Genomic DNA, 25843 nt, shown 5'->3' on the forward strand with positions numbered 1-25843 from the left:
CTGTAATTTCTCTTTGAGTGTCCCGGTCGTCATTTATATTCCCTCTGTCCCGGTGTCCTGGTCGTCATTTGTGTCCCGGTGTCCCGGTCTGTAATTTCTCTTTGATTGTCCCGGTCGTCATTTATATTCCCTGTGTCCCGGTCGTCATTTGTGTCCCGGTGTCCCGGTCTGTAGTGTCATCTTATAATGACTTCATATACAAAACTTTATATACTTCTAATGACGTCAAATGCAAACCCACAAACAAACAAACCTACATATATACAACTTATTTATATATATATATATATATATATATATATATATATATATATATATATATATATATATATATATATATATATATATATATATATATATATGTATATATAGATACAGTTTCTTTTTCAGTTTTTTTCTTTTTTAGTATTTTCTTTTCTTAGTTTTTTTCTTTTTTAGTTTTTCTTTTTTAAGTTTCTTTTTTTTATTGATTTGTTTTCTTCAATTTGTCAATGTTCATTCTAACATTGAAACTTGGAAAAATCTTTACGTGCCAAGCAAGCTAAAGCTCCAACAATTTATAATAAACCTCAAAATTTTGGGTATCTGTTTTAAGGTTTTCGAATTACCTTAATCTTTTGTCAAAATATATTGAAATATTTGTGCAATTCCCAGTTTTTTTTAGTTTTTTCTGTTTTTAGTTGTTTAGCTTTTTTAGTTTTTTTTTTCTTTTTAGTTTTTTACCTTTTTATTTTTTTTTTACATTTTTTCTTTTTAGGTTTTTTTCTTTTTTTAATCTTTTTAATTTTTTAGTTTTTTTTTAGTTTTTCTTTTTAGTTTTTTAGTTTTTTATTATTTTTCTTTTTTCAGTTTGCTTTTTCTTCTTTATTTTTCAGACGTCATATGCAAACCCTCAACACAAAAATACATACAACTTATTTTTATGTATAGATAAGATATAATCTGGCGTAACAGACATAGTGTAACAGACATAACAGACAGACAACTTATTTTTATATATATAGATATATAGTCGAGCCAGACCGATATGGGCTTTTGGGTTCCAATTCCTATACCGATGGATCGGTTTCGTACCGATACAGTGTCGATATCATTTACCGATAAATTTCCATCTAGAAACAAACCTTACTTAAAGCTCAAACCCCCTTTCTTTGCCCTTCTTCATACCCACGTGTTTCTCCCTGGTCTATTACACACCAAAGAACCGCCTCAATAATTCACTGTGGAAAAAATGTTGGGACATTTACAAGAATTATTTGATATTTTCTTTAACTTTTCTGATCAGTAGCTTCTGAGCCAGAAATGTTAAAGAAAAATCTTTAACTTTTTCTTAATATACAGGTTATTTCTGGAAGAGACAAATAAGAAAAAGAAACCTTAAAGAAGCCGGATTTGTTACGTAAACTCAAATACATGAAAATCTGATTGAATGAGGCATACGATATTTATTAAAATTGATTATTCAAAATCAAATTTCCATAGAGGGACTCTGAATTTTAATCATTCACACATTAATGTGAAAACTTGATTTTACATTCATATGGTATGGTCTCTTACAAACGAATCCATGCTAGACACCCTGGAAACAGAAATGCGGCAAGAATTTTAAGTTTGGAGGAGGGGTTTAAAAAATGTATCGACAAAAACGTTCAGCATGCCGACATATGTGAACACACAAGCTAAATTTCCAAGGTAAGTAGGTAAATTTTCCAAGCTGTTGACGTGCAGCGGTGACAACTTGGATATCTTCCTCCCCCTTTCCACCTTATCACACACCCTCTCCCCCTTAGCTGCACCCCTGACTGGATATCATGGTTTTAACTAATTGAATCTTTTATCTTTTACCCACGCAAGTGAACATACATTAAACAGAAATATATTGTTCATTTTATTCTTTTTGGTTGTTTTGGTGGAAGATATACATTCTTGAAGTCACCATACATTTAGAACATTGCTGTACCAGGTCAAGGTGTATATTAGCAAGTATTGACAACAGATATACTATGACTTTATTTGATTCACCTCTGCCACTCTCTCCAGCATTGTCAAACTTAGCTGGTGGCTCTACCCCAAAGGACTGGACAAGCAAAAACTACCTGCGGAAATCTGGTGCCCTACTGTGGACAAGTAGTGCAAATATATATATATATATATATATATATATATATATATATATATATATATATATATATATATATATATATATATATATATATATATATATATATATATATATATATATATATATATATATATATATATATATATATGTATATATATATATATATATATATATATATATATATATATATATATATATATATATATATATATATATATCGGGCGATAACTGACTTTTTTTCTGATATTCGATAATGACACTGATCCGCATATTGGCCCGATAATATCGGTCGGGCCCTAATATATATATATATATATATATATATATATATATATATATATATATATATATATATATATATATATATATATATATATATACTAGCTGTTGGGGTGGCGCTTCGCGCCACCCCAACACCTAGTTGGTGGGGGCGCTTCGCGCCCCCCCCAAGCCCCCCCGCGCGCGTAAGTCGTTACGCGCCATAATAGTTACGCGCCATTGTAGTTGTGTCCCTATGTCCCACCTGTGAATATAGATAGATATATATATATATATATATATATATATATATATATATATATATATATATATATATATATATATATATATATATATATGGTTTTAACTACGTAAAACTTGCGAATATACAACATTCTTTGCTGTCCCATTGTCTTTGCATATAAATAGATTGTCAGGTTTACCGACTCTTGAACATGCAACATATAATGGTCCATGGGAAAACAATCTGTATTCAGATCTATACCTCATGATTCTAATGATTGCCCTTGAGCTTTGTTGATGGTGATTGCTAATCGACCATTCCCTGTCCCGGTGTCCCGGTCGTCATTTACATCCCCCTGTTTCCCCCGGTGTCCCCGTTGTAGTTGTGTCCCTGTGTCCCGGTCGTCATTTATATTCCCTGTGTCCCGGTCGTCATTTGTATCCCGGTGTCCCGGTCTGTATATACATTCGTTTTTTAGTTTTGTTTTTCTCCTTTATTTTTTTCCTTTTTTTTCTTTTTTAGCTTATTTAGATTTTTAGATTTTTTAGTTTTTTTATTAGTTTTTAGTTTTTTTTTCTTTTTAGTTTTTTTGTCCCGGTCGTCATTTATATCCCCCTGTTTCCCCCGGTGTCCCCGTTGGTTTTTCTCCTTTATTTTTTTCCTTTTTTTTTCTTTTTTAGTTTATTTAGATTTTTAGATTTTTTAGTTTTTTTATTAGTTTTTAGTTTTTTTTTCTTTTTAGTTTTTTTGTAGTTTTTAACTTCTTTTTAGTTTTGTTAATTTTTTTTTTTACTTATGTCCTGGTCGTCATTCATACTCCCTGTGTCCCGGTGCTTCCCGGTGCTTTGTTGATTGCTAATCGAACATTCCTTTTGTCCTGGTCGCTTTCTCTTTGAGTTTCGTCATTTATTTTTTTCTTTTTTAGTTCTTTTAGTTTTTACCTTTTTTAGTTTTTTTTAGTTTTTTAGATGAAAATTTTTTTTAGTTTTTTCCTTTTTTTCTTTTTAGTTTTTTATTGGTTTTTACCTTTATTTTAGCTTATTTTTCAGTTTTTTCCTTTTTTTTAGTTTTTTTTTATTTTTTATTTTTTTTAGTTTTTTACCTTTTTTTAGTTTTTTTAGTTTTTTTAGTTTTTTAGCTTTTTTACTTTTTTTATTAGTTTTTAGTTTTTTTTTGTAGTTTTTGCCTTTTTTTAGTTTTTTCAGTTTTTTTTTTAGTTTTTTATTGGTTTTTACCTTTATTTTAGCTTATTTTTCAGTTTTTTCCCTTTTTTTTAGTTTTTTTTAGTTTTTAGTTTTTTTCGTTTTTTACCTTTTTTTTAGTTTTTTTAGTTTTTTTAGTTTTTTAGCTTTTTTATTTTTTTTTATTAGTTTTTAGTTTTTTTTGTAGTTTTTGCCTTTTTTTAGTTTTTTTAGTTTTTTAGCTTTTTTATTAGTTTTTAGTTTTTTTTTGTAGTTTTTGCCTTTTTTTAGTTTTTTTAGTTTTTTAGCTTTTTTATTTTTTTTATTAGTTTTTAGTTTTTTTTGTAGTTTTTGCCTTTTTTAGTTTTTTCAGTTTTGACGTCACCTGATCCAGTTTTTTCAGGTGACGTCACCTGACACATCCATCCACACATCCACAGACAGACAACTTATTTTTATATATATAGATATATATATATTATATATATATATATATATATATATATATATATATATATATATATATATATATATATATATATATATATATATATATATATATATATATATATATATATATATATATATATATATATATATATATATATATATATATATATATATATATATATATATATATATATATATATATATATATATATATATATATATATATATATATATATATATATATATATAGTTGCCATGGCAACTGAGTCTCCTGCTAAGAACAAAAACTGAGATAGTTTTTTATTTTGTAGAAAATTATAAGTTGATAATGTTCGGAATTCTTGACAGTAATCGTGACTTAATATTTGAATGTTTTTTTTAATGATGAATGAAAACTTTAAACACGTATACATTTGCCTTTGGATATGAAGTATAACTTGCACAAGTATTCAACTAACCGTTGGTATGTAACAGTGAAATACAAACAAGGTTGGTATAAACAACCAATAATGCCATATTGTAATACTGGAGTTAATATCAAGCTGGTCTGAAGAATTATAGTGGGAAAGGAGCTGCATCACATTCAAAAAGCAAGATTGCACACCAGAAGCAGACACACAACCGAAAGTCCGAGCCGGCAAAAGGATTCACCGGCCTAGCCCGAAGTCCAGAGAAGCCACGTCTTCACAGTAAATAACACCGTGAAGTCAGAGGTCGACTGAACGGTTGTCCTGTCGAAATCATCATTGTTTCCGGCAGCGATGTAATATTGGTTCGAGTCAATCTCCTTTCCTCAAAAGCCTGTGCCCTCAAGGGTAGATGTCGCTTCGACTGTACGTTTGGAGAGAAGCATCGAGTCCGACTGCATTTTCGGATATCAGGCTTACTTCTGAGAATGGTTCTACTGTCACTCAGCAATGAATGTTGGTATCGTGGAAAATCTACCAGTGGATGTCCTTCTTGGGTATGATTTCAGGTAGTTCAGAAATCTCGTCCAGTTTAAACCAAACCAGAAAACATATGATCCAGCATCCAAGCAGTTACTTGGTCTAAAGCCAAGGAGTCTGATGAGGAAACTAATTTAGTTGGGACTGCAGCTCCAATTTCAGCGAGAGATAAATCTTAAGTCCAAACTGATTATTCTGAACATCACTTCAGAAACATCGAAGACAGCCTCTTCTCAGTAGCTGATGTTCCTTCCCGCCAATCAAAACGTAAACTGAAATCTTTTGTGTAGCGTTTTAGTAATTCAGCTACCGGTGACGATATGGCAAATTTGGTTACTTCAAAAGCCGTTCCAAATGGCGTCTCCAGCAGGAGTCCAGAAGAGTCACCTGTAAGTTATGATGCCTCCAGTATTTTTGGTGTCAAGCATGAGGAGTTTGCTAAGCTACAGCAAGCCGACATGATGCTTCGTCGGTTCATTGAAGATAAAGAAGCCCATAAAGTCAGCAAACTGCGGCAGTTCTTTCGACAAGATGGCTTATACTACAAGGAACTTAACTAGAAAGAACCTGTCTTCTAGCTCTTGGTGCCAAAGCAGTTCCACTTATTGATCTTTGAGTTAGTATGCTCCTTTCCGTTGAGTGTCAATCTGAGAGTGATCTTACTTGTGACCGCATATCCTGACGCTTCTTCTTGCCACAGAGCGATTCAGACATTGGTCAGATCTGCAGATCATGTGAAACTTCTCAACTTACCTCCAAACGCCGCCCTTCTGAAAAAGCCCCTATGATAAATATGCCAGTCATCAAGTAACCATTTGAGCACATCACCATGGACCTATTAGAGCCGCTCAAGAAGTCCGAGGCGGGATATCGTTTCATCTTGGTGATCTTTGACCATAGTAACCGTTATCCTTGGGCCATATCCCCTCGTACCGTTACTACCAGGAACATTGCTCATGAAATGGTCAAGTATGTCATCAGATATGGTTTGCCTCATGAGATCCACACAGATCAGAGACTAATCCTCTTTCAGCTGGAGAAACCCGATTCTGTGTGGACAGGGGAGAACTCAATTCAATAGCCAAAGATGAGATTTATCCCATGCCTAGAGCCGATGAGCTGACACAGAAGGTTACAGATTATTTCTACATTATGCTACGCTAAGACTGTTGGAGCGGATATTCGCAAATCAAATAAACGAAACAAGCAAGAGTGAAGCGAGTGCTAATTACACCCTTTGAATTGTTTGAATGGACAGTCTTGCCATTTGGGCTAAAACAATTCTCCGTTTTTGTGTAAAAAACATGGGTGAAATGTTCAAGGATATGTCATCGTGTCATCTGTTCAAGGACATTTCCATCTTCACAATGTCACTTGAGAAACAGCTGGAACATCTTCGTGCAGTTCTTGAGAGACTAAGGAGGTATGGTGCTACCATTGGACTGGACAAGGCCATGATTGCTGTTGAAGTGGTACAGTATTTGGACGACACTGTTGGTTCTGCACCTCTTGAACCTTAATTTATTAAGGTCGAAGTCCTGAAAGCTTTCCTGAAACCGAATTCGAAGTCACGACTAAAATTTTATTTTGGTTTTACTAGCTATTACCAGAAGTTCATTAGCAATTATCCTTCTTTAGCCCAATCATTGTCAGATCATACTAAGAAGTATATCCCCGACAGGATTCGACGAACTGAAGATGGCATTTACCTCACAACCGATTCTCCGCAGTCCAGACTATTCAAGACTATTCAAACTCCAAACAGATGCAAGTCGCACTGACTTAGGAGCCGTTCTTTTGCAAGATCTTGCCGACATCAAACATCCCATCTTATAAGTTTTACGGAAGTTACAACCAAGGGAATACAACTACATCAAGGTGGAGAAAGAATGTATCGTCATCAATTGGGCTGCGAAAAACTTGAATACTGCCTCTATGGAAGGGACTCTTGGTACAAACGTTCTATTGTCCTCTCTAGTGGCTCAGCAGCGTCAATTCAACGGACCAATGACTAGCAAGATTGTCAGCTGACCTGGAACCATTCGATTTCCAAGATCGTTTTAGACCATTCCAAGATCGTTTTAGACCATTCGAAATCCAAGATCGTTTTAGGAAATTCATTCTTAATACAGACGCCATATCTCAAATTGAGTTGGTTCCTTGATTTTTCTCGTACATTTCACTTGAAGAAGGAGGATGTATGCTATAAATGTGCCCGTTTTAATATTTATTTATTTTATCTATCCGCATTATTCCATTGCCGTCTGAAGTGGTGCATTTATATATAAATTTATAAGGTTGGTTGAGTGTTGAACTTTTGCCAGTCAATATTGGCCATTAAAAAGCTTCAGTTTGTTGTAGTATGTCAGAGTGGCCTGTGGTTATTTTTATGTAGATATTAATGACTTAACACGTATGAGAATTTTCTATATTGTTTAGAATAGATTTTGGTAAGATTTGGGATTAGAAGCTATTTAAATGTATAATAGATCTATCAAATTAGTATATTAAGCGGTATGAAATAATGTTAGTAAGCCCATAAGAAAAGATGTAGGAAATTAAAGTATAATTTTGGCAGGGTACTTAGGACTGGATTTAAATATGAAAATATTTTGATAACAATATGATGAAAGGGAATTGACTAGTAATGTGGAATGTTAGGTGTTTGTTCTTTTTCATGGTTTTATTTCTGTTTTGTTATGCTGTTTTGAGACTTAGATACATAAAATTAAAAGCTGTCCAGCTGATCTTAAGCTTACTTTAATGGGAGAGATAGCGAGCCAACCATTTTTATAACATAGAGATTTTTCTTAACAAAATTCAAGTGAATTTTTATTGTTCCCCAAGTCTTAAAGCAGAAAATCAGAGAAGCTCTGAAAATTGCTAAAAACAAACCAGCCATCACTAAAGACAATGGCGAGTTCCACATTAGCAAAACTTGGGAGCCCATTACCCATAGACTGAAAACTTACAAAAAACTCCAACCCTCTCCTATAGGCCCAACCTGGTCACCATCTACTACGATAGCGGCCATTTGTGCCTTAACCAAAATTTGGGCCACGTCACAACAATCATTCCAGGTTCGGCTCATTATTAAGGTTGTTCAGTGATTTTAGTTTTATTTATTTTGTGATTTTATTTTCTGGCAAGAGATTTGAATTTGAACCTGAGGATGAGCCTGATTGAACCTGATGACAGGCACAGGTTCTGTCGAAACCGTTTGAGGAAAATCGATCACCTGATATCCACAGCAGTGTTGTGCCAAGTACTTCTTTTTTTTTACTTAAGTACAAGTATTAAGTACTTCTCTAAAAATATATCAAGTAATAATTACTTTTGAAAAAGCACTTCAGTACTTAATTACCCAAGTATTTCGATTTTAGTTGAATTTTGAAAATAGAAAAAAATTTACAAAGAACATTCATTCCAGCTTCATCATAACTTTTAAATTCTTTCTTGCTTCTTTCAACAGCAGAAGCTTTTCATACATACCAATTTCGAGCATGTTTCTTTTTGGAGTAAAAATTCCATCACATACCGAAAAAAGTCGTTGTGCAGGTGCAGACGAAGGAATGATACAGCTGTACTTTCTGAAAACTTTCATTACCCTTGGGTACACTTTGAGCACAAAGAGTTCCTTTCGCCATTCATTCAAATATGACAAAACCTTCACAGAATTGGTTTCACGGCCACGGTTACCAGAATTACAATGAGTAGTTTCTTCATCAATAAGACCAAAGTATTCAACGCCAGATAAAAAGCTACCTTTATCAGCCTCGTAAGTACTTCTGAAATCTTCAACCTTTTTCACTTCGTCTACCAAGAGTTCAACTGCTACATCCTTCTGGTTATCAGGGAGCCACTTCAATTTGAAGAAAGAATGGCTTACCGTGTGAATAACATAGTCCCTTGCATTACAGACCCACAAGTAGAACATTTACCAAACGCTGGCTTACTTTCGCCAAATCTTTCAGCTTTTTGAGCTTCCTTTCAAATTATTTGATTGTAGGGTAGATAGCACCGAAGTAGCTTTTTCCTCCCCCTGAAGAATATCCAATGCCACTGCGAAGTTAGCCTAAGTTAGCCATCACGAGAAGTTAGCCTTGGTTTTTACAAAGCATCCCATACATTAGCAAGCTTTCCAATTTTGTGACAAACCATCAAACGTTTGACACTTTCATGCTTCGAGTGCCACCTGGTTACCAGAGCTCTTATAAGCCGTTAGTCATATACCTCTTTCACAGCATCAGCAGCTTTTGAACTCTTTTTTACGGCATCCCAGAGAGCAATACACTTCATAACAGCGGCGTGGTACTGCCTCTTATATCGAATATCACAGAGGGCTTTATCAGCATCGGTTGATGCAAGCATGTTAAGTGTGTGGCTGACACACCTGAAGTGTGGAGGTAGTTGGAAATACTCGGGGTCGTAAAGAGACTCGAGCATCTCTCCAACGTTTGAAAAGAGAATGAGCCATTATGGCCTGCTTCATCTTCATTTTCTTCATTACTGTCTTGAACATATTCATCGGAAACCATCGGATATTCCCTAAATGCCTTACTAAGACTAGAGGCGTTATCAATCAAACACCCTCGTTCCTTTTTATCAACTGCAATTATGTACCTGGCAAGTACGCCATTCAGTTGTTCAGCAATTCTGTCATAAGTGAATGAGCCCTTAAACCAGCAACAAGCAAGGAAATAAAATTTCCATTTCAATCCTCGTTGAGCAAGTATGCAGTCATTCCCAAGTAGCTTTTGTTGTTGGCAGACCAAATGTGTGTTGTCAGCGACATGTAGTCGGTGAGTTAAAAATCACGAACCATATCTTTCTATGCTTCAAAAACTTAGCTTCAATTTACACAGCTAAAGCTTTTCTTCATGGAACATTTGCATAAAGTTTAAGACCTGTTATCAGATTTTTGAAAGATGGCTTCTCAACAGTGTACAGGGGTCGCATCTCGTCCACAGTGTGGTCCAGTGCCAAAGAATTCACTTTTGACTGTGTCAGTTTCAACGGTCTTGCAGCAAAGAAACCTCCCTTAACTTTTTTAGAATGTGAGCTATAATCAGGGCCATTATTATCTTCATTATCTTCAGATTCAGACGACCCCGAAAGTGAGCCTACAAGTTCACTAGCCTTTTTGCTAGTTGATTTCCTTTTGTTCTTACTGTTTATCAAATTTATCACAAAAAACTGACCGTTCAATATATATGGTAGTTCCGCCATGATAGCGTCCTTTTTTGAAATTTTATGCCAGGCCAGGAGCCGCTGTTCTCAAAGACTAAAATCCATTCATCCACTAATATATAGGCATTTAAATTCGTCGCATCGCCCTGCGTCATGCTGGTATAATTTTTCTCATCAAGAAAGTACTTGAGTACTTAAGTACTCTTAAGTACTTAAATTTTTTATTTAAGTATAAGTATTAAGTACTTTAGAAATTTTTACTTAAGTAGAGTATAAGTACTCAGATTTTTTACTTAAGTAATTACTTAAGTACTTTTACTTAAGTATCTCCCAACACTGATCCACAGCTTAGGTAAGGTTATTACCATCTATCATTAAAAGTCATGAGACATATGAATGGAATTTTGAATCCATTCATTGTGAGACACGAAGGGGAGTTTCTAGAGTCAGAAATACGTTAAAGGAGTTTTTTTCATAAGTCAGAGACACGTGAACGAGAATTTTTTGGGGGTATTTATCAAAATCTAAGACAGGTTAAAGGTTTTTTTTCCAAAAATCAGGAACGTACCTATATAAATTTTTTCCAAAAGTCAAAGACACACCATGGATATTTTTTGGACAAATTCAGAGGCACAAGAATGGCATTTTTCCAAAAAGCTAAAAACTGTGCAAAACAGAATTCTTTTTTCAAAAGTAAGAGACACATGAATGATATTTTTACAAGAGCCAGTAAGATTTAAAAAATGTTTTTGAAGAGTCAGAGATAGGTGACTAGAGTTTTTCGAAAGTTGTAGACACAAGAACGGGAACTTTCAGGTTTTTAACAAAAGGTGAGACGGGTGAATATGATTTTATTCAAAAATCGGAAACGTGTAAATAAATCTTTTCAAAAGTCCGATACATGCAAACAGAATTTTTTCGAAAGTTGGAGACACACAATTGAGATTCTTAAGAGTCGAAGACAGATGAACAGGATTTCCAGTTTTCTTCCAAAGTCATAAAAGGGAGAACCGGATTTTTTCCAAACGTTGAAAAATTACGCAAACAGAACTTCGCAATTAAACACGGCATGTGAATGTGATTTTTCAAGAGTCAGAGGCAAATGATTGTTTTTTAGTAATGATAATTCATGAAAGTTTTTCAACCTCTTTTTAGGGTAATTCAACCTAAGTTAAATTGCGCGCGCAGCTTAATTTAAATTAACTTAACCTAAACAGAGATTGAAAATTTCACATGATTGTTGTTGCAAAAAATAATAATTTATTTCTGACTTGACAAATCCTATTCACATGTCTCTAACCTTCGAAAAAATTTCTGTTTGCCTGATTTTTAACTTTTGGAAAAAATCCAATTCTCAAGGTTGTGACTTTGAAAAAATCCCTTTCAATTGTCTATAACTTGAAAAATACCTGGAAATTTGTTTGATGTATCTCGGACTTTTGAAAAATCGCAGTCACCTGTCTCAGACTTCTCAAAATTCCCCGTTCATGTGTCTCTGACTCTTGGAAAATCCCATTTATATTTCTCAGAATTTTGAAAAAATATATGCGTCAGAATGTCTCTGACTTCAAAAAAAATTTTGCATGCGTCTTTCTGATTTTGAAAAAAATTCTGTCAACCTGTTAGATTTTTGTAAAAACACAGAAAATTTTCGTTCTTTTGTCTGCGATTTTTGAAAAACTCCATTTAAATATCTCTGACTCTTGAAAAAACCTAATTCATATATTCATATTTTACTGATTCATGTATGATAATTACTGACCTAATTCATGTATTACTGACTCTTCAAAAATTTGCATTCATCTGCCTCTGACTTTTGAAAAAATTCCGTTTTATAGGTTTTTTAACTTTTAGAAAAATGCCAATTTAGTGTCTCTGATTTTTGAAAAACCTCGTTTATGTGTCTCTTACTTTCAAAAAGTTCTATTCACATGTTTCTGACTTTCGAAAAAACCTTGTTAACTCAGACTTTGGTAAATATCCGTGAAAATTCTCATTCATGTGTGTCTGAATTTTGAAACCCCCATTCACCCCTTTACTGGTTATTAAAAAACACCATTCGCTTCTCATTTACTCTTAAATTTCCATTCATTTGCCTTTAAATTTTGAAAAAAAATTGTATGTTTTTGTTACAGTTTTGAAAACAGAGCTGTTCTTATATCTCTGACTTGGGAAAACCTGGTTCCCGTGTCTCTGACTTTTGAAAAATTATCTTTACATATTTTTCTACCTTTCTGAAAAAATCTGGTTCCCACACTTCTTATCTTACAAAAATCTCGTACTTTATCTTTTGAAAGTCCTGTTCAAATATCTCTGGCTTGTGAAGAAGCCAAAAAATGGGCAATCCAAGCCCATTTTTACCATAGAAATTACCCATAATTTATAATGACGATTATTAAATTTTCATACTTTATTAAGAAGATCTCTGTAATCCCATTTACATTTCTCTAGATTCTGTAAAAAGTTCTTTTTGCGTGTTTTTTAGCTGTTTGAAGATAACTCTGGTTAGCACATTTCTGACGTCGAAGAGATCCCGTTCACTTGTTTTTGACAAACCTAAGGTTAGAAAAACTTAAAAGTCCTCATCATGTGTCTTTGACTTTTCAAAAATCCCTTTCATTTGTTTCTCAATATTGAAAAATCCCCGTTCATGTATCTGTGAGTCTGAAAAACTCCCATTTGCGAGCCTTATATTTTTGAAAAAGTTCTGTTTGCATGTCTCTAACATTAAAAATTTTTTGTTCATACGTTTCTGCCTTTAGAAAAATTCTTTTCATCTGTCCCACACATTTGTAAACACACTTTAAATTTCTGTTCAGGTGTCACTGACTATAGAAGAATCTTTTGATGTGCCACTAGCTTTTTAAAATCCCGTTCTCATGTCTCGGGATTTTGAAAAAAAAGCCAATACAAGCCCAAAGGGGGCTTTTTAATCACAGAACTTGCCACAGAAATGACGAGTACAAAATTTATATAGTTTCAAAAGAAGATTTCTGAATCTAAAGAAATCCCCATCCATATGTATCTGACCTTATATAAAAAAAATTCTGTTGGTATTTTTCATTTAAATTCTCTGAAGAAGTTTGGTTCCCACGTTTCTGACTTTGGAAAAACAGCGTTCACCCTTTTCTGACTTTGGAAAAAAACTTGAAAATCATGTTCATGGGCCTATGACTTTTGAAAAATCTGATTCTATGGCACTTGGTATTTACAAATTGACATATAGCGATCGCAAATTCGGTCGGTCTGTCGGTCAGTCTGTCTGTCTGTCCCGGTTTTGCTAGTTTAGGCACTTCCAAATAAGCAAGGACGATGAAATTTGGCAGGCTTATAATGGACCAGACCAGATTAAATTAAAAACAGTCTTTTCCTCGATTCAATCATTGGGGAGGGGAAGTGGGGGACGGTTAATTTGAAAAAATTAGAAAGAATGAGGTATTTTTAACTAACGAACAGATTATTGGATCCTAATGAAATCTGATATTTAGAAGGATATTGTGTCTCAAAGCTCTTATTTTAAATCTCGACTGGATCTGGTGACATTGGGGGGAGCTTGAGGGGGAAACCTAAAATCATGGAAAACGCTTAGAATGGAGGGATCAGAATGAATCTTGGTGGAAAAAATAAGCACAAGTCCTAGATGCGTCATTGACATAACCGGAACGGATCCGCTCTCTTTGGGGAAGTTGGGGAGAGGGTTAATTCTGAAAAATTATAAAAAATGAGGTATTTTTAACTTACGAAGGAGTGATAGGATCTTAATGAAATTTCATATTTAGAAGGACCTTTTAACTCAGATCTCCTTTTTAAATCCCTATCAGATCCAGTGTCATTGGAGATATTTGAGGAGGGGGGAACCAGAAATCTTGGAAAAGGCTTAGACTGAAGAGATCAGGATGAAACTTGGTGGGAAGAATAAGCACAAGTCCAAGATTCGTGGCTGACGTAACCGGACTGTATCCGCTCTCTTTGGGGGAGTTAGAGAGGGAGGGGGCGGGTAATTTCGAAAAATTAGAAAATACGAGGTATTTGTAACTTACAAACGGGTGACCAGATCTTGATGAAATTTCATATTTAGAAGGAACTCATGTTTCAGAGCTCTCAATTTAAATCCCAACCAGACCTGCTGATATTGGGGGTAGTTGGAGGAGGGAACCGGAAATTTTGGAAAACGCTTAGAATTTAGAGATTGGGATGAAACTTGATGGGTAGAATAAGCAAATGTCACAGATACGTGATTTACGTAACTGGACTAGATTCTGCTCTCTTTGGGGGAGTTAGGAGGGGGTCCAGTGCTTTGACGAGTTTGGTACTTCTGGACGTGCTAGGACAATGAAAATTGGTAGGCGTGTTAGGGACCTGCGCAAATTGACTTGGTAAAGTCATTTTCCCTGGATTGACCATCTGCGGGGCTGAAGGGAGAGGAAAAATTAGAAAAGATGGGTACTTTTAGCTTACGAGTGGGTGATCAGATTATATTGAATTTTGATATTTAGAAGGACCTCGTGTCTCAGAGCTTTTATTTTAAATCCTGACCGGTATTAAGCCTCTGATTTTACTTTTAAATCAATCTATTGATTCTTAGAATTTTGTTAGAGCTCAAGTTATATGAGTTCTTGGCTCTTGACTCTTCCGGCCTCGTCACAGGTGCCATATAAGCTCTTAGTGCTTGTGTATTGGAGTGACTTCCTATACAGTTAAAAATTATGGGGTATGAGCCAAAAATCATGAATAAGGTACTGTGTACAGCTTTGTTCAGCCAGAGGTTGTGGAGCAGTTGCCACTTGTACAACGAAACGTACAAAATAAACTGGTTTGTTTGGAAATGTTTACCCACCTAAGAACATCCCATTTCGATAACTGTTTGACATTTCTATCAATTCGGTTTGAAGTAGAGTCTGAAAGTTGCAAGCAGAAGATTCAAACTGAAGCAAATTATCAACGACAACAAAGAAAAAAATTATTTTTTGGATTGATTCGAAAAATTATTTTAAAGGATCATTTTAGGACGGAAAACGCACTACTTCCCAAAATTATTATTAAAGAAGTACTACTTCCAAAGAAAGTATTTAAGCAGTAATACCTCGATCACAAGGTAGATAAGCAGCACTTTTATAATACCCATATGTAAGTTCTCTTGCACCACCAGTGTTATTTTCCCCAAGGATCAATATCTCAAAAAAATGTCAGAACTTTTAGCAAAAAGTAATTTTTGCCGGTTCTTATTATATTCTATTCATATAACAACACTGCTAATATATGGCTGAAGAAATAGAATAAATTAATGGGTGGTACGGCAAAAATAACTCGCTGCTGTATTATTTCTATCACAATAAAACTTATGATAAGGTTCTAGTGTCTTACAATTCTTGAAGAAGTATGTTGATCAAAGGAATTAATTATTTGTCATTATCACTTCTGATAATACCCCTCTGGTGGTCCTAGATAACCTGGGACATATAGGCTACAAAACTAAAAATCTATGAACTGTTCCTATTGCTCAGATTATTCTGACTCGTTTCGTTGTTATCTACTTGAAATTCTATACAAGCAACTTTTTGCTGTTTTGGAAAGTGATTAGGCCTAGGTTAGGAAAATGAAACTTCCAGGGATGGATTTACAGACTTAAGCATATCCTGGGATACCGATTTTGGTAAAATTCTAGTTAATTGACTTCTTGCTATCTCAGAAAGGGTTTAGCTTAGGAAAATGAAACTTTCAGGAATGAATTTACAGACTAAAGTAGACTATGCCATGGGAAGGTATTTTGAAGCAATTACCTCCATTCCTTCTCCCTCTAGAGGGCCCTGACCTTTGATGACCTTTAAAAATATGTGTGTTATAAAAGTGAAACCTTGCAAAATAGATCTTCTGCTTAATTAAATTACAACAAAATTGTTTTCAGCTTCATAACTTTGCTCAATTCCATTTTACAAGGTTTTAAAGATATGCAAATACATTTCCTAATTTTGAAAAAAACATTGATATGGCTCAAAATTCTGCTCAAATAACAGGAATTGCATTTTCAGAATTAAAGACAGAGAAAAAGCAAGTAGTAACTGAAAATTAAGGTAAAATGTTGTTTTGACAGAATTTCAATAGGTATAGACCTGTCATGTAGGCAAATTTCAGGGCCCTCTAGAGAGAGAAGGAGTGGAGGGTGGTACTTCAAAATGCCTTCCTGGGACATACTTTAGCCTGTAGACCCATCCCTGAAAGTTTCTGCTTAAATAGAGCACAAAAAAGTATTTTCAGCTTAAAAACTTTGAGTAAAATTCCAGTTAATTGACTTCTTGCTATCTCAGCAAGGGTTTAGGTTAGGAAAATGAAATTTTCAGGGATGAATCTATGGACTAAAGTATGTCCCAGGAAGCTATTTTGAAGCAACTACTCCACTCCTCCTCCCTCTAGAGGACCCTGACCTTTGATGACCTTTAAAAATGTGTGTGTTATGAAAGTGGAATCTTTCAAAATAGATCTTCTGCTTAATTGAAGTACAACAAAATTGTTTTCAGCTTCATAACTTTGCTCAATTCCATTTTATAAGGTTTTAAAGATATGCAAATAAATTTCCTAAATTTGAAAAAAAAAATTGATATGGCTCAAAATTCTACTGAAATAACAGGAATTGCATTTTCAGAACTAAAGGCAAAAACCCATTGATATGGCTTAGAAATTCTACTCAAATAATAGGAATATCATTTTCAATAGGCTAGGCTACAAAAACTAGAAAAAGAAACTGAAAACTAAAAATTAAAGTGTAATGTTGTTTAAAATCCAAAAGGGGTTTACATAGTAGCTAGGCAATACCTTCTTTTAGTTTGTTTTAGGCCCTGGATTCAATGCTGAGTTTTATTTTCCTAACTTGAATGCTTTTCAAGATATTGAAAAGTAGCTCCCTAGAGTTTTACTGCTGAGATATGGTTATAACCTTAGAACCAGAATTTTGTAGAGTTTTAGAATTAAGGCTATTGAGAAGTGAAACATCTTAAGAAAACAAGGTAAAGCTTTAGTTTCATCACAAGTTGTCAAAAATGCATATTACTGCATATAGCAATGTTATAATGATTGCATATTGTTTCTTTGTCATTACTACAGAAGTATGTCCATTTTTTACATTGTAAAATCCCCCTTCAATGAAACTAAAAATGCATAAAGTAGGCAAGGTTTTGAAGCCAAGGGAAATGTTGGGCAATATGAATGAATAATAACATAAAAACAATATGCAATCATAAGAATCTAGCTATATACAGCAATTCAAAAACAAACAAAAAAACTCACAAAAAAAAATAAAATGTCCTCTTCAAACTTTTAACACTACAGATTCTTGCCCTTGAGTAACCACAATTTCTGGCAAAAATATGTTTGTAATCATGAAACATCTTGAAGATAAGAAGCACAGCTTAACTAATCAGCAAAAAGTACACCTTAAACATCAACTAATAACTCAATCAATCAGAATACAGACTTCACCCCACTACCCACAGGGCTCAAGGACTAATATGTATTGCTCTATACATAATGTACTGTAAGCAAAATTGGATTTTTGTTTTGTTCAGTAACAGCTGACTAGTTTAAACTTGAAAGTGAACAATCTTGGATATTAGCATTAATGGATGTATGAGGTTCTTAATTATCTTTTGATTTCCCACAAGACAGAATTTATCAGTGATGACTAGAATTAGTATTTAAAATATAATCAATTTTATTCATATTGTACAACCCTAACTTTTCCCTCTGCTTCAAAACCCTGCCCACTTTATGCATTTTTACTTTGCCCCATGGAGGAGGAGGGTCAACCAGAAATGAATGCACTTCTAGAATTACCATTTGTAAGTGCTATAGTATGGAAACTATGCTGCTTTGCTGCATAGTTTCTGCTTTAGACAGCTTTACCAAAAACAAATATTACTTTGTAATATACAGAGTAGTTATAGATAACACATTTGAATACAACTCTAAAGTACTTTAGCCCCAAGCCTACTTTGAAAGTATTTGATGACTCTGAGAACAATGTTGCTAAGTGTCATGTCATTCACTTTGGTAGGCAATAATTGCTTCTTTGTACTTATGTGTTTTATAATAGATGAGTTTTCTATGCCTTCAAAATGTTTCCTCACTCCTGAGTTAAGCAATTGCTAATTATTAAGCAATTGCTGGCTTCTTGTCTGCTTCTTCTTTAATGAACAGATGTAATGAAAGCATCCTTGTGATATAGTGGGTAAACTCTGTGTTTAGGGACTTTTGGAATGGTATAGTAAGAGAATATTGAATGCAAACAATACAAAAGCTATTGGGAGAGGGTAGTCCATCTGGGCCAGTTGATTTATTTTGGTTAAATTTCTTTGGTTTAACCTTTATGTCTGCTCTCAGATAACCAAAGAGTGCAGTTTCTAGTCAAGAAGTTAACTGCCTGGAACACAGAATGATTATATACACAATCTGGAAAGACTTTTGTTGGATTATTATCTACAAATTTGAATCTGTTAACCTCTTAAATATTTGGGAATTGAATACCCTATAATTACCTTAAATTACCTTAAATCGCATTTGCCAGCGAGATAAGGTGGTAGATCCTCCTGTAGTTCTCGCTGGTGGTGAGTGATGTAATTATGTTGGCTTAGCTTCCCAGTCCAGCCTCCACTTGGCCCTCTCCCAGTCCCTGTTGACTCCAGCCTTGAAGGAGTGGGGTGTCTCAGCTTGGATGGTAGACTTAGATAGGCTATTCCAGAGGGGGACCACCCAAATGGAAAAGAAACCACGTCGTTCCCTTCTCCGACATCCAGGCAGGTGAAGCTTAAGACTGTGACCTCTTGAATTGTTAGCCAAAGAGGGGGTGAAGATCTGGTTCAGGTGACCGGATTTGAAAATTTTGCGTGCCATGATCACATCTCCTCTATATCTTTGATAGGTGAGGGTTGGAAGTCTCAGAGATCCTAAGGGACATTATTTAAGCCACGGACCAATTTGGTTGCTCTCCTTTGGACACTTTCAAGGGCTCTTGTGTCCATTTTATTTTGGGGAAAGGCCAAAGTCAAGCCAAACTCAAGGTGGGGACTGACAAGGGATTTATAAAGTTTTATAACCACACATGACTTTCTGGTTACAAAAGAGCGCTTAATGAGTCCGAGAGCTTGATTAGCTTTTGCAACCTGAGCCTGAGTGTGGCTGTGGAATTTTAAATCTTTGTCCACAATGACACCTAAGTCTCTTTCCTTGGCAACTGCTTCCAACTGATCACACCCTATATGGTAGGGATGGTGGGGGTTATTGTGCCCTAAGTGCAGTACCTTGCATTTTGTTGCATTGAATTTTAGGGCCCAAGTTGATGACCAAGAGGATAGCCTGTCAAGGTCCAGCTGAATGCAGGCTCTTTCTTCTTCAGTTTCAGCAGGCCCAATGAGCTTACAGTCATCAGCATATAATGTTAAAAGGTTGCATAGATAAGTTGTACAGTCATTAATATATATGCTGAACAACGTTGGCCCAAGGATGATTCCCTGTGGGACACTGCTTATAACCAGGGAAGTGGAGGAGAAAACTGGATCGCCATTATCAGTGTAGATCATGACACGTTGAGATCTGCCAGTTAGGAATGCTCCAATCCAATCAATCACATCCTCATGCACCTGATAAGCTTTAAGCTTCAGCAACAGGTATGAGTGTTCAACTTTGTCAAAGGCTTTGGCTTGGTCGAGTAAGATAATGTCTACCAGTTTACCCATATCCAAAATTTTAGTTGCATGATCATATGACTGAATAAAGTTGGTGTTGATTGACCTGCCCCTGCGAAATCCATGTTGTCTATCGCTAATAAGTGTATTTTCTTCTAAATAATTTATAAGAGCATGGTTAATGATACCTTCCATGATCTTGCAAATGGCTGAGGTTAGGCTTATTGGTCGATAATTTCCTGGGTTATCCTTGTCACCTTTCTTAAAAATTGGTATAATATTTGCTGTTCTCCAATCATTTGGTACTGACTTTTTGGCCAGGGACATGTTGAATATTCTGGAAAGGGGGAGGGAAATGTGAGCAGCAGATTCTATCAAAAGCCAAGGGTGGAGATTATCAGGTCCAACAGCTTTGTTGGAGTTTAAACTTCTTAGTATTTTAAATACATCTTCTTGAGTAATGATTACAGGGGACATTGGGTTGTGTACTGTTACAGGAGGTATGGTTGGGAGTGTAATGTCAGGTGGCTTAGAGGTGAAGTTTGTGCAAAAGCTGGCATTCATGCAATCAGCGATTTCTTTCGGGTCAGTAGTACTGGAGCCATCTGATTTTTTTAGCCTGTTGGTGCATTGACGGGAAGGGTTGTTAGCTGTAACATAGCGCCAGAACTTTTTTGGGTTTTTCTTTGACTCATTTGCAATAGATTCTTCATGGTCTTGGATAACTTTTCTTGTCATGTTTCTCAGCTTGTTTTGGAGCATGGCGAATTTGTTGTGATGGTTGTCACACTTGCATTTTAGGTATTTATTCCATGCTCTATTTTTCTTTCTGATAATTTTCTTAATATTCCTGGGAAGGTATGGAAGAGTCTTTCGTTTATCTGACCAATAAACCTTTGTATGCTTCCTACATGCACCTAGTAAAGTAGACTTAAAACGATTCCAACTAGATTCAATGTCTGTCTCATCTGATAATCCCTCATCCCAATTTATATTAGCTAGTTCTTCACAGATTAAAGCATAATTGGTAAAAGTTCTCTTTAAGTTTACCATCACGACTATGGTTAATATTAATGTCATTCATTATACATATGTGGTCACTTGCACCAATAGCTGGGAGGTAACAAGTGGAAGTAATCCTCTCAGGGTCATTTGTAATAAGGAGGTCAAGTAATGATGGTTGTTGTGAATGTCTAAATCTAGTGGGTTGCATTATTATCTGAGTTAGGAAGTTGTCAGCAAGGGTTTGGATGGTTGTGTAGGAGGGGTTATTAGGGGGTGAGTACCCAATACCTTCAGACCAACGAACTTCTGGCATATTAAAATCACCATAAAGCACAAGTGATGATGTGCTTAACATAATGATCAAATATCCCTGTTCTTTCATTTTCATATCAGTTGAATTGCTAACACCATGTAGGGAAGATTCAAGGCTAGGGGAACTGGCACTTCTATACATGTAAACATTGTAAAAAGTACAGTGTACAATGTAGGACAACAAATGCTCATACTTGCCCATAATATCAATATATACATCAAATGAATCAGATTTTTATGCTGATTTTAAATATATAAGTTTCATCAAATTTAGCCTTACCCATCAGAAGTTACAAGTCTGAGAAAATTTGCATTATTTTTCAAGAAAAGGGGGAAACACCCCCTAAAAGTCATATAATGTTAATGAAAATCATTTTCACGTCATTAGATTCAACATATTAGAAAATCCTGCTGTTGAAGTTTCAATTTCCTATCTGCAAAAATGTGGAATGTTGTATTTTTTGCCAGAAGAAAGATCATGGATATGTGTTTATTTGTTTATCTGTTTTTTTTTTTGTTGTTTTTTTTCCAGTTGTGATTGTATTGATCCAGTTGTCCTAGAATGTTGTGAGAGGGCTCATTTTAATGGAAATTAAAAGTTCTAGGCCCCCTCCCATGCTCATTCACCCCCCCCCCCCCCCTCAAAGTCATTAGATCAAAATTTCAAGATGGCCATTTTGTTTAGCATAGTCAAAAAATCTAATAGCTATGTCTTTTAGGACAACTTAATCCCCCACTGTCCCCAGGGGATGGGCAAGTTATGAACTTTGCCCATTGTTTACATATAGTATTGGTTATTGGGAAGTATACAGACATTTTCAGGGGGAATTTTTTCTTGTGGTGGGGAGGGGGTTATGTTAGAGGGTCTTTTCATGGAGGAATTTATAAAAGGAAGAGAATTCCCATGATGGTGGTGCTGGATTCTCCAGAATTATTTAAAAAAAGAATCTGAAATTAAATAAAAAAACAAGTTTTTTTTTTAAATTGAAAATAAGGAGTAACCTTAAAACCTTGAATAAAGAGAAATTATTATGTGTGTAAGGGGTTTGCCTCCTCCTCAATACCTTGCTCTTTATACTGAAGTGTTTTTAGTAATTTCAAAAGAGCTATTTATTCTAACTGAATGGCCTTTGTGATTCAGGGGTGATTCTTAAAGAATTGGAACAAAATTCAAACTTTAGTGTAAAGAGCAATGTATTGACGAGGGGGCGAATCCCCTCATATACATAACAAAAATATACAAATATAGAAGTTTATTGCTTATGTTAATTTGCAAGTTATGCATATTTATTTCTAATAAAAATGTTCTTAAAATAAAACTAAAAGTTTTAGTGGACTGTTTAAGTAACCTAAAAAATTAGAGATCAACTAGCCCCCCCCCTGCTGTCCCTTTTTTTCAAAATCATCTGATCAAAACTTTAAGAAAGCCATTTAGCCAAAAAAAAAACTAAAATATGTAAATTTCGTTTTAGTTTTTAATTTATGGTGAGTTAAAATCAAACCTGCATTAATTTGAAAACATTCAGAAACTAAATAGTAAAAACATGTTTTTTTAACTGAAAGCAAGGATCAACATTAAAACTTAAAACAAACAGAAATTTTTACATATAAGAGGGGTTTTCAGCTGTCCTCAATGCCTTGCTCTTTATGCTAAAGTATTTTTAGCAATTTCAAAAGAGCTATTTATTCTAATTAAACAACCTTTGTGATTCAAGGGTCATTCTTAAAGAATTGGAACAAAATAAAACTTAAGTGTAGAGAGTGGGGTAGTGATGATGGGATGAACCCCCTCATATACATAATAAAAATATACAAATATAGAAGTTTGTTATGTAAGTTTATTTTGTAAGTTGTGTATATTTATTACCAATAAAACCGTTTCGATCAAAAATTGGAGGGCAACTAGGCCCCCTCCCCCGCCCCTCTTTTGTCAAAACTGTCCAATCAAAACTCTGAGAAAGCCATTTAGCCAAAAAAGTAAAACTAATATGCAAATTTCGTTTTAATTATTCATGTATGTAGAGCCAAAATCAAAGCCTGTATTAATTCAAAAACGTTCAGAAATTAAATAGAAACAATGAGTTTTTTAACTGAAAGTAAGGAGCAACATTAAAACTTATACAAATAGAAATTATTCCTTATATGAAATGGGCTGTCCCCTCCTCAATTCCCTGTTCTTTATGCTAAGGTTGTACTCTTTCCCAAAACTCTACTTTTTAAAACAATAAAACACTTTAGTGTAAAGAGCAGGACATTGAAAATGGGACAGCCCCTTTCATATACAGAATAATTTCTGTTTTTTTTTTTAGTTTTAATGTTGCTCCTTACTTTTGGTTTAAAAAATTTGTTGTTTTTTTTTATTTAATATATATGAATGAATGAATGTATTTAATATCCTTCAATAAAAAGAAGATGGGACACAGAACAGACAACAAAAAAAAGCAATAGACACTAATTCATCTGACACAAAAAAAAAAAAAAAAAAAAAAAATCAGAAACAGGTGCCAACTACTGTTGTAGTCGGCATCATTGGCCCATGGGTGGGTCTTGACAGATGAATTATATTGGTCAATTTGCAACAGAGTTGCATCTTCAGTTTTGGTGACATATACTTGTGCATAACATACCTATTGCTTGTTCACGGTGGTAAACAAAGCAAAAACTTTGCATACTTGTAGTACAGTGAGTGTAATCTCAATTTATCTGTAATCCTAAAAATGCACCAAAATGGGCTAAGGTACAGATAATGAGGCAAAATCATAGCATTGTACACCTGGGCCAACAGAGGACAATCAAACTTCTGCTTATTTGCCAGTATACAGCTATAGTATATATATATATATATATATATATATATATATATATATATATATATATATATATATATATATATATATATATATATATAGGTATCAGACCTCCTCAATCTGGATATGTTTGCAAGGTACTGTTAGTAATTGTATTCATGCGTGCCATGGTGTTAAGCAAGGTTCTGTTCTTAGTCCTGCATTATTTAGTAACTCTATTAGAGTAGTCACTTGACAGATTCCACTGTACTTAATAGAGCCATATATTGATGCAAGTCACTTTTCTTATGCTGATGACATTCTCCTCTTGGCTGATAATTTTATGGCACTCCAGAACGCTGTTGATGTTGTTTGCTCTGGACTGAAAGAAATCAGTCTTTCAGTTAGTGTTTCCAAAACAGAGTTTCTTGTCTTTGAACTGGAGATTGCCTCCAATGATACAAACCAAGTTGGTCCCACCACAGTCTCATCTTCCAGTTCACTTGAGTATTTAGGCCTCCCATTTGAAACTTTAATTATATCCACTAGGCAGCATATAATTTTTTCTTTGAAAGAGGAACTAAGAAGATCTTATGGTCTTCTTGCCAAGCTAAAGGGCCAGTTTGATAAAAGAACCATTGGTCAGCTATATAATCGGTTTTTGCACTACATGTATTTTCACAAACTGCAAATCAGCTGCCTCACCAGCACACAGATATAATCTGCTTTATTAGCTTATGCTGCTATACTCTGCTTATGCTACACTTGTCAGAGATATGGCCAATGACCCAGACAATGAAGGTAGATACTGTCCAGACAAGACACCTTTATGAAACTGAATTTGTCACAATGTTTGACAGGTGTGGAACTTGGAGAGTCTCTTGCCCTTTAAATTACATACCCTCTCAGAGTACCTCGAGTCTTGCTTACTCTTTTGATATGGTCATCTGCCTTGTCTGTCGGCTCAAATACCCTCCCAGCTCATCTTGGATTTTGACCCAACTGCAAACACCTGGAAGCGTCCCAGTGGAAGACCGTGCAAAAGGATGTGCATATATCATCCATGGTTGACTCTTCTAAAGCATCAACCCCAATTAAGCTACAACCTTTGGCCAGAAAAGAGCACACTTGAGATAACTAAAGTTAATTATACCTGGTACTTACAAACCAGAAAATTTGTGGGGGGTGATGGTGATTTTTTTATGAAGATAAAAAAAGGTATTTCCAAAATCTAAAGAGATGGCATTTGCCCCCTTCCTGTCCCCCCCAATCAGCGTCCCTGTTCTCTATACACTGAAGCCAAGTCAAGTAAAGTATATACTCACCACATTTATGTAATCTTGCTAGGAAAAAATCCATTTAGCTAATCATGGAAATTCTCCCTGCTCGAACTCCAAAATCATCTTAGGTTTTTTAATTTAGTTTCAATTATATTTGTGCCTTAAAAAATATAAATTCTTTGAGTACAGTCAATGATTCAATCAATCAATTCATTAATACTAAAAGAAAAACTATTACAAAGGTAAAGCGGTTGCTAAGCCCAAGAAGCTTTGCTTGTAATTCAATTAACATGTGTATCGCTTTTTGGAAACAATGTATTTACAAAGGAAGATAGCATAATAATGAAGACACTTATTGTATTTGACATAATTTAATAAAAAAAATTTTGACCTG

At 34.7% G+C, this 25843-nt stretch overlaps 1 protein-coding gene across 8 annotated transcripts in view; it reads left to right on the forward strand.

Moving 5' to 3' along the window:
• Positions 1–15646: 15646 nt before the first annotated feature.
• Positions 15647–25843, forward strand: part of LOC136035485 (cytoplasmic dynein 1 intermediate chain-like) — a 73303-nt gene continuing 63106 nt past the window's right edge. For 6 of the 8 annotated variants that reach the window (XM_065717304.1, XM_065717307.1, XM_065717310.1 and 3 more), the window contains exon 1: positions 15647–15769. The gene's annotated coding sequence lies outside the window, so the exon portion shown is untranslated. The remainder of the gene's footprint in view (positions 15770–25843) is intronic. The other 2 variants (XM_065717306.1, XM_065717305.1) reach the window with 2 other exon arrangements.

The sequence above is a fragment of the Artemia franciscana genome, chromosome 14, assembly GCF_032884065.1.
Source record: "Artemia franciscana chromosome 14, ASM3288406v1, whole genome shotgun sequence".
Taxonomy (NCBI): Eukaryota; Metazoa; Arthropoda; class Branchiopoda; order Anostraca; family Artemiidae; genus Artemia; species Artemia franciscana.